General features: G+C 38.5%; 1 protein-coding gene across 1 annotated transcript in view; it reads left to right on the top strand.

Annotated features, from left to right (window-relative positions):
• The first annotated feature begins 269 nt into the window (after window positions 1–269).
• stag1a (STAG1 cohesin complex component a) overlaps window positions 270–12,411 on the top strand; it is a 41,737-nt gene continuing 29,595 nt past the window's right edge. The window contains exon 1 of the mRNA XM_008399227.3: window positions 270–669. The gene's annotated coding sequence lies outside the window, so the exon portion shown is untranslated. The remainder of the gene's footprint in view (window positions 670–12,411) is intronic.

Genomic DNA, 12,411 nt, shown 5'->3' with positions numbered 1-12,411 from the left:
TTATTTTAAAAAAGATGAAAGAGACAATAAAACAAAGGAGGTAAAATGAGAAACTGCATTGTGAACAAAAGAAGGACATGAAAAATTAATAGAGTGGTTCAAGATAGATTGCAAAATTTTGCTGTATATTTATTTTAGCCAAGGTGTCTTGGTTTGCGGCTGCGTTATCATATACACATTAAAATCGAATACGAAATCGTAATACAGTATGCATTGTATTTGAGGAGTAAATATTGCTTTCATATAATCTTAATTAGCCTAGTATATACTCTTTTAACTTGACAGCTGCTTGAAATAGCTTAATAGTATGAGAGAAGGGGGAGTCTCTGCTCCTGTGCGCGTCCACGTCACTGTTTTGCTGGCGGGGTCAGCTCTCCCTGTTCCCCACCCTCCTTTCCCTTCCCAGGCTCGCCCCCCGGAGGCGCGTGTCCGCCGCGGCACGGTGTGTCCGCCAGGGGGCAGCTGTGTCTCGGTCTGAGCCTGCGCCGCTCCCGCTGCATCACAGAGAGGAAAATACCACCAGATGGCGGTTTAGGATTGCTGCTCTTATCTCAAGGCGCGGTTCCGCTCGCACGGCCAATTTTCAATATAAATATACCAACTATATTCAAACTAAAATCGTTTGCACGTTTCGGAAGGCGATAACCAATCCGGCGATGGTCGTTAAAGGTGAGTGTCTTGTGTTTTTGTCGTGTTTTGTGCGGTGGTAACGGAGACGGGGCACGGAATAAAGATGGTGGACACAGACAGGGAAGGCTGGGCGGTTGGGGGATGGGCGCTAGTGGCTAACGGAGGTGAATGTGCTTTCTCTCCCCTCAGTTACATTATATAGCCTAGCGCGGCTATTAGCCTGCGAGCTAGCCGCATTTTTTTTTCTTTTTTTTTTCTGGCGAGACAACTTGTTAGAAGAGCGAGTGTTTGCAGCAGCGCTGCTGTGATTGCCACCAATTGTCACTTGGCGTTATGAGTTTGTCTTGTCAACAAATAAAGAGCTGGGCAGTGTGACGTGTTTTTTAGCTGCTTGCAGGCAGGATTCAGAGCATCACCTTCTCTCGTTTACACAGCGTTGTATGAATGTACAGTACTGGCTTCCTCCTTGTTGTGATTAGCTTTATTGTCAGCTTCCACGCTGTTGTGGGCACTGTTGTCATCATACTACAGGCAGGTTGTTTTTGCAAACACAGAAATGCACACACGCACATATAGTTAGTACTTTTTCGTGCACCTTCTTGCCTTCAAGTTGGGTTACTTTTCATACAACATAATAAAACACGTTGCTGTTTGTACATCAGTAAAAAGCACGTGGGTGTTTCCAGATAAAAACTACAGATTGGAGTCCTGCATGTTTTGCAGGATTATTATGGCGCTCTTTCCTCTTCCCGCCCCCTAACGTGCGGGAAACAGGCAAACATTGAGCGGGGAAACATGAGTCACATTAGTGGGGGGATGGGCTCCACCAGCCAGCCCCCCTAATGGGGCTTTGGTCCTGACCCCTGCTCAGCTCAGCCTTTGCAGTGTTGATAGCAGAGTACCTACTGGCAGCTTCATGAATCTGAGATTGTTGCATAACTGCTTTGTTTACAGTCAGCCATGTGATTTCTCATGCAGGCTTTCCTGGTCTACTGTTTGCAACCATGTATGCTTGCCAACTGGTCTTTCATTCCTCCTTCAGTTTGCACACAACACGCTTAATTTAGACTGTGGAACAAGTTGCACATATTGTTTTTGTTGTTTGTTTTTTTCCCTGATTTTTATCAGCTTTTTCTATGCTAACTGTCTGGTTACTAGTTGTATAAAGTTTTGATTGGGTAATATGGTTACTGGCTGATTCAGATACTAGTAATTTTTTCTGCTTTCTGAACATTTTCTGAATTTTTTTTTTACATTGTGACTCGCTAAACACTAGAGTTACAGTACTGTCTATTTGCATCGCTTGCAATCATCTAATTCCTGCAACCTGCGGACATCTCACTACATCTTTTACATTTGTCCTTTAGAGAGATTTCTGTTTTACGTTTGCTGTGTGATGTATACATTTAAATCATAATGAATTTCTGTGCCAAAACCTGCGGACATTGACCTGACTTTGTTGTCAAACTTTGAGGCTGAATGCGACACATGTGCTGTGTCCTCAACTTGTACGTTTGGCGATCTTACCAAACCTAAAAAGAAGCAAAAAACAAAAGTATAAAAATTGTTTTATGGACCGTTTTTCTTTTGAATTCTTATTTATGAAATTCAAGTTGATTTGCATGCAGTCCTATGTAAACCTTTTTTTTTTTTTTTACACTAGAACATCGTCCTCATGTCATGATTGGTTTTTGATGGCTAATAGCATTTTTGTGTCTGTTAATTGTAATATTTTCTATTATGACAAATTTGCTTGGTTGCCTCTGTTGGGATAGTGCATTAATTTACATCTGTGTATAATAGAGAACCTCAGGTAGGAACAACAGGCAGCATACAAACAATTTCACCAGAAAATTCTAGTTTCAGAAAATCAATCTATTTGTTGTGGAAACTCCAGAATTAAGCCTGTCAATGCTTTAGATGTTTTTGTATAGACTTTATAAATCTAGATGTCCCATTTCTGGCATTCATATAATGACATGATCTGTCCACTTTCTGCTTCCATTTTTTATTTTTATTTTTCAGTAAACAAACACTTGCATTTTTTTTATGAATGTTTTTTCCCCTAATCATTCAATACTTTGGAAAAATTATGATGCCAAATAATAGCAAAATACAAAAATGTTCCAATACATTCAATTTAAATGTATGTGGTTTTCTGGTTATTTCACAATAATTTGATAGAAAACATATTACTGGAGAAGAACTGATGTGAAAATATCAGTGCTTCCCAATGTTAATATTGCTGACATGGCTGAAAATAGATATTTACAGATATTGTAAAAAAAAACAAAAAAAAAACTGTTCTGACACTGTCACATGACCAAACAAATACCACATGACCAACCACCTCCACTCCACCTCCAGAAGCAAATGGCAACAAGATGGAAATAAATATCAGTTGTTAATATCAGCCCAGTTTTATTTATCAAACCGATATGTTAAAAAATTGTCTACCATTGCAAGGGCTGAAACGATTCCTCGAGTGATTCGAGTACCTCGATTATTAAAATTCCTCGAGGAAAATTGACCTGCCTCGAAGCTTCGTTAATTTATGTTTTATCATTTAGCGCACCGTGTTTCAGCCGGAACATTATTTGCGTTGAGCGGAGCTCTGACTTCCGCCTCTGAGTTGTTGACGGAAGCTACGTGTTAGCGGCATAACGTCCAATCTTCAAATTCGGCCCGCAGGGATTTTACTGATTGGTGATAATTCCGGGTTTTCATCGTTTTTGTGGGACCAATAAACATCCTTAAAATGACCGGCGCGATGCCGGGAGTTCGGCAGCCTTTCTGCTCTGGAGCTGCTGGTTGAACGGCGGGAAGAAGCTGAGGAGGATTTATACAGGTGAGCGGAGAGACTGAACACGGCGGGCGGCTGAGGGTTGATGCTTACAGGGTAAGAGCAGCTTTACGGACCGAACCGCACAATAAACTTATATCATCCCTGTCTGAACAAACGGGAGGCGGAACATGGCTGGTAGATGAGGAGGAGCCGTAAATATCCCGTATTGCTCCCCCGGTCTACAAAAAAGTAACTGGTAGGGAAGCTCAAATGTGGAAAAAATAGACTGATGTTGATATCCGATAGTAATACTGGTGTTATGGAAGATTTACCAATATTTTATTTCATAATTGTTTTTATCCGATTACTCGATTAATCGTAAGAAAAATCTATAGATTACTCGATTACTAAAATAATCGTTTACAACAGCCCTAACCATTGCCCAATACCGATGTCATTGCCAATAAGCCGTGTACCCTAAGTTCTAACTTTTGGCGATTATATAAATAAACTGGATTGGATTGGTCCCTGGCTGGTACAAAAACGACCAAAACATTACGTGCATGAAACGATGAAGGGGAGAAATGAGCTGTTTTCACTCCGTAATAGTCAAAGTAGCACAGCAAAAAAGCCTTAAAGGCTGACCTGACTTTCACGTTGCGATCCGGTCCCTGGATCTCAGTTGGATGTGTCACCGAAGAGCTTGGCAGTGGATCAGTGGGGGGGGGGAGGAAAATTATGCTGATGTCATGATGCAAAGTTTACATGTTCTTCTAGCTGATGGGGGTTAGCTTTGTTGTGCCAGAAAGTGTGTTTTTCTTTCTTCTACAGGTTTTTTTTTTTTTTTTCAGGCTTGTAATGACACAGCTTACAAAACGCATCTAGTTTGGGTTTCGGCACCATTCCTGTTGTACCCACAAAGTGGTTGACTCTGTTTTATGGCACGTAGTGAAGAATGTTTAGTTATGCACCACTGTGTCTCTGCCTCAGGCTGTTAAACAGAAAAGTTTGAAGCAGATGTTTATTGCATAACGTATGAAATGTAGGTGTGAAGAGCGTCTTTGTGTTTTGGACAGTGCGCAGGTAACAGAAATAGTGAATGTTTCCCAAGTCGCTTGGCTCCGCGCCCGCATGATTTCCACAGAGAGCTGATAAACAACCGCGAATCCCACGGCAAGACTCATTAGAATAGACACATCAGGAAGTGGGTAATGTTAAATAATAGCATGCATTGAATATATAAGATCTGTTTTTAAAGGGAATGTACTGAAGCAGTTTCCCTTTAGGAACTCGCAAAGATAATCTGCTTAATGAACAGTACTTAACTGTAACAAGATGCAATGTTGTTTGTAGTACATTATCTGCTTTACAGAGGCCGACTTTTGATGGTAGCTGAGGGTTTCATGTCCAATTTTTAAATATTTTATTTTTTTTATGTTGGAGCCTATATATGACTGAGTAATGATTTAGCCCAGGGTTTTTTTTGTAATGGGGTTGACATTTGTCAGAACGTATCAAATGGTGACCTTGATTCAACATGTTGGCTAAAAGAAGAAGTCGTCTTTCCTGCTCGTTCCTTTGGCCAGCCTGAGTTGACTGTGAACACAGTCACAGAACTGTTGGTTTGTGACATGCATGTCAAACCAACATTTGACATGCATGAGTCAAATGTTGGTTCAAGAAATAACAAAAGCGGTTTATAATGGATTTTCTTTCAGTTGTGCTTCATTTAGACATAAGGATAAGGAATTGGCTTAATGTTCAATATAGTTTTATGAAACTAATTCAAGAAGTTTTCCAATATTTTATTTTATTTTATTTTTTGCAAAATTTTGCAAACAGTAGGTTGGATTTATTTGATAATATAAAAAAAAAAAAATTGCATCAAAATTGACACTCCACAACATAAGGAAAACATGTAATTGTGATGGCTTTGCAAAATCCAGTGACATTGATTACAATTAACCTAACTTTTCCACACTTTACTCTTCATTGCAGTTTGTTTTGGCCATTTTCATCTTCCCAAACTGGAATGATTATAAACAAACATCCAGGTCTTTCCCTTCCTTACAGCAATCCAAATCATAAATAGTGATAGTTTAAAATTCAAGCAACATGGCAAGAATGGCAGGAACAAAACCCTCTCTGACTCACTTCATTTGAAAAGGCAGAAGTGCTGTTTGGAAGTATTTGCTCATAAGTCACAGGAAATGCCTGATGATGTCGATAAGGCCTTTCGCCTCTGTTCTACGGCGAGGTGACCACAAGCTCACACACAGACGCTCTGATTTTTATGAGGTATTCAGAAATGATAATAAACGTACCAAGCATTAAACTCGCTGAACAGCACAAATTCACTTTATTTGTTTCATTATTAGCAAGTTGTGGAAAGCCTCGTTTCAACAACTTGCTCCTCTGGTGGGTAAATGACTCGTGGTCGGTACGAAACGTCCTGTTGCTCAGGCAATCTGAAGCACAAGAGTAGAAAGAGATGACGAGGCGAAATGACCGGCGCTGCCCAGTACGCCTCTGTTGAGTCATAAAGGAATTGAGTTGAGCAAATCATTGTTTAGTCTGTTAAGAAACTTTCCAGTTACGGTTGTGAGCTGGATCATTCAAAAGATATTAAATTTAAAGCAAGTGACAGCTTGTTTGCTCTTCTGCATCACAAAAGAAACATTTTTATTTAAATTGTTGCTGACTTCTTAAAGTCAGCAACAATTTTCACTAATTGTCTTAATTAGTGAAATTTTCACTTATTGTCTTAATTTTCACTAATTAAGTAATTAAGACAATAAACTAGATATACCATTATTGATTGGAAAGAACCTGGGCTGCATAATATTTGGGAAGCATAAAGTGTTATTCTTTAAAATACTTTTTGATGACTACACAATGGACTCTGCCTATTCAGTTTTGTTTTTGTGGATTTTTCCAACATTTTCCTCATCAGTGGATATATATAATTACTTTTTTGCAAAATATTTAACAGAAAATCCTGTTTGGAAAGCTGAAATACTTAAGTGTGGTTGCTATTAGCATTTGCAAATGCTAATAGTATTTGCAAATGCTATTAGCTTACATTTGCAAAGCATCCAATCCAGTAGCGGCATTCATTTTTCCTCGTGTCGCTGACTGGCTGTAACCAGATAAGGAAGACGTTGGATGTTAGCGCTGGTTTTAATGATGAGACTGTTTCCACTGTGCATCTTAATGCATATTAAGATATAGTTGGTGTTTAAACTATTAAAAAAGGAAATTATAATCATTTTAGCTATTCACTTCCAGCTCTGCTACCTACCTCCAATGAATACTAAGGGTCTACTGCATCGATTAGTTAATCTAGATCTTACGTCCTTCTTTTCCATCATCATCATATCCTAAGCCTTTCACAGGTGCAGTACATATGTATTCTTTTTATAAACTTGGTTTTGGAGAACGCTGCTGCCTCTTTTGTACCAATATGCAGTCACTTTATGCTTACTAAAATAATTCTTTAATTTCCAGGCTTTCCCTGCTCTGTGGTTTCCTGTACCGTAATCAGCTGTTGACTAGAAATGAGCAATATTGCTGCAGAGCCACCTCATTACAGAATTCTGCATAAAGAGTCAGGCTAAAAGACTCCAGGGGATTGAATTGTATTAGAGTTTTGATGAATGTGTCCACTTGCTTAGTTTCTTTTGCACCCCGAAAGGCGTACACTTTGGATTTGAACAAACTAACGGTGTGTGTTTCAGGGTTATCTGATGCTTCAGTTGTATATCAGGTGGTTGCAACCTTGTCAGGTTGTCATAGATTCTGAAACCTAAAGATTAATTAGCCTTGGATTAGAGCTGTTGCAGCATCGTGAGGTCGTCTCGAACGGCAACAGAGCCTGATTACTTCTTTCAGTTTTAAACTTTTATTCTCTGAGCTGAAGAGATGGAACATCACACTGAGCAAGATAAAGTACAGGGTGATGGTTCATAAAGAAAACCAAAGAAATACTGCTGAATAGATAACATGCAAAACTGAAAAGAAAAGAAAAACTGATGACACCATGCTTGTGCTAGCTTCTCTTCACAAAGCATTTGTTTCTTATTTCCACAGGACTATTTGCATGTCAGACAGCGCTGTGTGGTTTTGGTGAACTAAGCCCTGTGATTGCTTTTGTCAAACAGCCAGTGATGTAAGAGATTACTTCGATTAGTCTGTTAGAAATTGGCAGCCCCACATTGAAAAGGAAAATTGCCTGTTGTCAAGTAACACCAGTTATGTTGACATAATGATGGGTCAGATTACACGATTGCACCAGATAACACGGTTATTACCATTATTCAAGCAAAATGTGCGATCAGAGTGCTTGCTAAAGGAGTTCTCCTCAGCTGCCGAGTGGAGCACTAATGATTTAAGGTGTTGCTTCTCTTTGTGAGTTTTGCAGATGTGTGATCTCTTGCCGGTGTCGCTGTGAGGTTCTGTGGTTGCTAAGTTAAGCAAGGTGCTTTCACCTGTTTGCTTGTAAAAAAAACCAAGCCGATTCTAATTTGAAATGTAAAACTATTCATTTCATTATCCAAAGAGATTTTTTTTAAAGCATAATTACCATAGATGTAAAGAGATTTCCCTGTGTTGTTTTTGTGTTGATCAAAAATGTAACAATATTGGCAGACGGAAGCATAATTCAGATCAACATCGGTATCTGCCGATATTAACGTGACATTCATTTTTTAACGTCTCAATATTAGCCCTATTGGTAAAACTGGGACAGTATCAACAACTGATGTTTATGTGCAGTGGAGCAATTTCAGATAATAACATCTCAAATTTTCATCTTGATAAAAAGCTCAGTGCCCTTTTTGCCTGCAGTGAGGATCCTGTTTTATAAGTTTCTGAGTAAGTAGACACGCAAGTATTTATAGGTTCATATACATTTCCAAAGTTTTGGTTTTGCAGGTCGCCATAATCTTATCACTGTACTTTTCTTGTTCAAGATCCCATGAAATAAAAATTTATAAAGCACATCAACATTAGTTGGAAGTGGTTTGTAATTTACGTTTTGAAATACGTGGTCGAGTCAACACGAATATGTTTTAGGTTGATTATAAAGAAAAATGGTGGCGTGTTTGGTCTAATTCTTTGCAGATTCTATCGCCACTGTCTGATGTCTAATTAGGCTGCAAGCACATGGTGGAGAACAGCAGTATATTGCTGTAGTAAAGATTTTCTGTCTGTGGACATTTCACAGCGGGATGACGGGAAGCAACTGAAGGATTCCCCTTTTTCTACGGCTGCCTTACTGCATTATGTTGCAAGACTTCCAGGCTAAATAAGCTATTCAGTTTTGACCACCGACAGATGGGCATAAAAACATTATTGTCTTGTTACAATATGGGAAGTGACAGTGGGTGACTTATATTGCACAGAATTTTTTTTTTTTTTTTTTTTGGAAGCTTTTAAAGCTCAAAACAAAACAAAAAAAGGCAAAATTGCAACGAAACAACGTTGATGTTTCAACTCTTAAATGTCCGTTTATGTGGGATGTTTTTGTTCTGCAGTGGTCAGCGGCAACCGACATGGCTTAGTAAGGAAAATCCTTCAGCTGTGGAAATGTACCCACAGTGGGCATGAGAGCATAAGATCTGGACCACAGAGTAGGGGGAAAAAAGAGCTCCTGGTGGCTGGAATTGGACAGTTTTCAGCTCAAAACTGGCCTCAAAAACACAATCTAGTCACAGATCAGCGAACACACCATACATAAAGTCTAGCAGGTCGCAGAAACAGCAGCGCTTTTTTGTTGTAAAAGTTGTTACTGCAGGGATAACACTCCCTCCCCAGTTATCTGTTTTCATTGTCAGTGAGGTGTTTTCAGATGAAGCACAAAAGCTGTAGGAACCTATTTTAAAGCAAACTGTGTTTTCTATTCGGTCATATCGCCTTTTGATTCTACCTGCTGCAGCAGGGAGCTATTCTTCATTCCCTTACCATTTCCTATTTTTCCAGTTCAGGTCTCTCTTTTTTTTTTTTACCTGGAAAAGTAGATAAAGAAGTATTTGTTTTTTTTGCTTTCATCCTCACTGTTATGGAACGTGTTACACTTCTCAAAACCACTTTGGTAGAAATAAATATTTTGAATACTGTTAAGATGTTTAAGAGAAATCAGAATTTACTAAATCACTATTTAGAGGTCATTAATTCATAAAAAGTGGAGAGCAAATACTTGGAAAAAATCTCCAATTGGTTTATCTACAAGCATAATTAACTTCATATGTCATATTTTACATAATTGTCAACATGAAAGGGATAACTAACATGTGCTACAGATGACTGACCAATGATTGTAAGTCAGTAAGACATATGGAGTCCATAACGGTTTGAAATAGTTGCACATGAAACCAAAAATATCAGTTTAAAAATCGTACAAAAAAGACCAGCATCTGTTCTGTATTGGTAATATTCCTAATCTCTTGATGAAAAATGTTTTCCTTTTTGCTTGTGAGAAAGAGGTTTGCTTTAACATTGATTGCAAAGTTTCAATTTCTACCTAAAGCACTGCCCAGTGTTAAACTGATAAAAGGAAGGGCTATGATGATGCATTTTTAATCTCTTTTTGATGTGTTAAAGTTTAAAGGCAGAGATTTATATTCTGCTTGTAGAGAAATCACGGGTTTCACATCTGAGAGATGAATAGATCCATTTGTTGGCTTGGTAGGAATTTAATTAAATTTTTATATATATTTTTTCATCTTTATGCCATCCAGGTCTAAACTTGGTGCCTAACCAGATCTTTAAATCCAGAAAATGTCATTTACACAGTCAAGGTTAACAACCAGTGTCAAGCAACGGCCTACAATGTGGCACTGTTTGTCTTGCCAGTCAGTATTATTTGTGAACAGTCTTACTAAGTATTGATTCACTTGCTTGTGCCAAGTCAATTCTCAGGCTATTGGAGAGAAAATACAGTGGGTACAAAAGGACAAGTTTTGAGTGTTGATGTAGATGAAACTCTCACAGATCTACATGATTTCTTTAGCAGTGCTACAGTTATTAAAAAGAAAAAAATATATACATTTGAAAAAAAAAAAAAACTTTAGGGAAATTAAAGATTTCAAGTTCCTGGACAGGGTAAATGTTTCAACAGTGCATAAATACCATTAAGGTTTTGTAAAGGTGGAGAAGAGACGGTTTGAATTTGTTGACTAAAGTGTTTTTTTCTACCTCCAATGACTTAACCACTTGTAAGGATGTTTTTTGACACTTCATGTAATTATATGATACATAGTAGTTAGTGAGAGCACTGTTGTGGTTCAGTATGAATCCAGTAAATGAATGTTAAATGCATTTATGTTGGACATTTGCACACCTTTGCTTGTAATAATCCAAATGCAAATGTATGATGATGAGCATATTGAAAGACTGCTTAATTGCGCAACACAAGTTGAGGAGTTGACTCTTGGAGGTCTTGTTCTTCAGGCTTTTAGAGAAAAATTAATATTGTGTTTTTAAAAAAAACAACTTTCCATCTCTGAAAATGTAATTTACAGAAATCTCACTTCTGTATTTCTACTGAAAGAAGAAATGGGATCAAATCAGCACTGAGCACCAAGACTGCAACAATCAAGCATGTTAGTAATGAAGTATTATGTTTATTAATTAGGTATTCATATGTTATAGTTGTTAGTAAAACGGACATTTGTGTTTGTTTTATTATTCCTTTTAACTCCGCTTCTTGGCAATGGATCTTATACGGTGTTTATTAATGCTTGCCACATGTAAAGAAAATGCATTCGTTCATCAAGTATGTGGGTTGCACCCTCCATAACTTGCAAAGTCCTCCAGTGCCAAACAGCTTTCGGTGTCACGGTGTGATGGTGTTGGGTGGCATCTCCCTAAGTGGAAAAAACGAGGCTTGCCATTGTTGGAGGCAATCTCAGAGACATATTAATAAGTTTCCTCAGGTATTGGTAATCCTGTTCCTCCACATTCTGGTAGTGAACTCTATCCTTAGAGATGTCAACACTCAGACACTTAGAGCACGGTTCATCAGAGGCTACCCCAGATTTGGCAAATTGAGAGGAGGAAATGTGACCTCAGTCCCATCGATCAGATAGATTATGCCGTTTGTGTCAGAGTGACCAACACAACCACATTGCAGCAACTTTCAACAGATGCTCATTGGAAAACAACTCCAATCAAGAGTCAATAGCAGAATAAACTGTTTGGCATTGGCAAATAAATAAATTTTGACAAGTTTTTCATGACTACAGCCCACAAAACTCAAATCTCCTGCTTAACTTGCAAATACTTTTTCCTCATGAATGCAGTGCCATTTGACAGCATTAATACAGATTTCACCACAATATAAGATTTACTACATGGAACCACTGTATAGTAGTCAGGAAAACCCACATAGGAAACTATACATTTGGTCAAAAGCCATGTCTAAACACAGTTATTTGAGTCGCTCAGATTATTCAACCTTAATCTAAAACTTTGACTTTTCAATAGCAGATTTAGCCAATTTCATTTACTCCATAATGCTTGTAGATGACAATTTTAGGTGTGGTAGAGAGAGAACAGGCTCAGTAAAACAAGGTTTTATTTCTTTTAGACAAGACCCAATCACAAGTTTGAGTTGGGACTTTTTTATTAGCATCTAATTTTGCCACTTTAATCATTACTCTGTGTGTGTTCCTTCCTTCAAGCATCTAAACTCCCTACCACAACTGTGTAATTTGGAAAAACCCATTTGGTCTCGCAGCAGCGCGTGTTGATCGTCATTTCTGTGAAGTGTCAAGGTGGGATGTTGCGTTAAAAGGCTGCGAAACGGTTCAAAACGCGATTCCCTGCGACTCTCGACGGCAGCAGACCCTTCGTGGTAATGGTCAGAATGAACTTTGTCATTATCAACCCATTCTCTGAGTTGGAGGGGAATCTTTAGATTCGCCAGCTTGATGAGAGTAGATAACACGGTGGCAGGAAAGATCGGCCGTTTCACTTCCACCTGTGGGTCAAAACAT

Source organism: Poecilia reticulata, chromosome 22 (assembly GCF_904066995.2).
Source record: "Poecilia reticulata chromosome 22, P_reticulata-male-v2, whole genome shotgun sequence".
Classification (NCBI taxonomy): Eukaryota; Metazoa; Chordata; class Actinopteri; order Cyprinodontiformes; family Poeciliidae; genus Poecilia; species Poecilia reticulata.
Note: the sequence above shows the minus strand (reverse complement) of the source record. Positions and strands in the feature narration are given on the sequence as shown.